Below are 1,572 nucleotides of genomic sequence, written 5' to 3'. Positions count from 1 at the left end.
TCTTTAGAGTAAATTCGTTTCGGAAATTAGTGGGTGGGTAGAAGTGGAACCCGCGACCCCTCACCTTGGGGTCCAACTTGTAAACCACTCAACCATACCACCCATAATAAAAATGATATATATAATTATCGAAAATATATACAAAAAAAAATTCATTTAAAATAATCGTGACATATGGCTTTGCATAACACAATTTATAACATAATTAGATTTGAGGAAGAATGCCCGGAATAAAAAAATATAGTATAGTCCAATAAAGACCGATGAGCCTAAAATTTCTAACATAATTGAATCTGAAGAAGAATGCCCGGAATAAAAAAATATAGTATAGTCCAATAAAGACCGATGAGCCTAAAAGCTAGATCTTATTTGAAAAAAATATATAATTTATCTGTCACAATATAATACCACCCATAAATTTTTTTCAAAAAATACCTTGACCTGTATAAATCGAATTTCAACAAGGTTATACGACACATAAATGATAAAAACAACACAGTGCAGTTCTTTTAAAGCTAACCTTGCCTAAAAACTGTAAAATTGACATATTTGGTTGTTTATCGGTACAATAATATTCTTTTTTTACAAATAAATTGCAATTTGTCTAGAGTGTAGGAGTATAGTAGATTCAAGCAAAAAACACATAGTTATATATTCCAACAACAAATTAATACTTTTTCACTCCTAACGCAACTACCCGCAATTATTTTTTCATCGATTTTTTTAAGAGTAGATAAATATCCAAAAACTAAATTCTACATTATCATAAATATAAAATTATGCATAAATAGTAATAGACATAAGAGTATAATGGAACTCATAATAATTATCTTGGTATTTATGATGTCTATGTAATTAAGCACAAAGTTGAAATTTGTGGACTTTGAAAAAAAAATTAATATTAACGTAGATTTAATAGATGAGATCTTATCCAAGAAAAAAAAAATGATGTTCCAATGGTAAATATATCACGTCATACTTGAAGAAAAAACGCAAAATAACAACCTTAAAATCAGGTAAAAGTTGGAATATATATTGTAATCATTTTAATTCACATATAACAGTGCGTTAAGATGTTAATATTCTTATGGTTGAACTTATATTTATTCTGTTAATAAAACCAGTTTAAGTTATAAATTCCTTTTTTTCGTTCTAATAGGTACTAAAGTTAAGATGACAATAGATCCATGATCTTGTGTAAATTGAGAAAAAATGCTATGTGACTAATTTTTTATTTATCCTTTAAAAGTCGATCTTACAAGAAAAGAAGCATAAAATAATAGCGGTAAAATTAAGAAAAAAAACAAAATTATTTTTGTTAATGTTATTTAAGACGCAAAACAGACTTTAAAAGGTTTAACATAAAAGTTTTAGCATGTAAAAAGATTTTTTCTGACTTATTCTTGGTTTAAAAATATAATAAGCTGCAAAATACGAGATAAATAGAAAAATATGTAGTGCACTTATATTTTTATATTTAGTAGTTAACTGTCATTATATAAATTTTTTTTAAAAACGTAATATTCCTATGTTTTTTGAAGGATGATAATTTATAGAGCAAATTTTATATAA

The sequence above is a fragment of the Rhyacophila brunnea genome, unplaced genomic scaffold (assembly GCF_057557595.1).
Source record: "Rhyacophila brunnea isolate RB1 unplaced genomic scaffold, BYU_Rbru_1.0 scaffold_100, whole genome shotgun sequence".
Classification (NCBI taxonomy): Eukaryota; Metazoa; Arthropoda; class Insecta; order Trichoptera; family Rhyacophilidae; genus Rhyacophila; species Rhyacophila brunnea.
Note: the sequence above shows the minus strand (reverse complement) of the source record.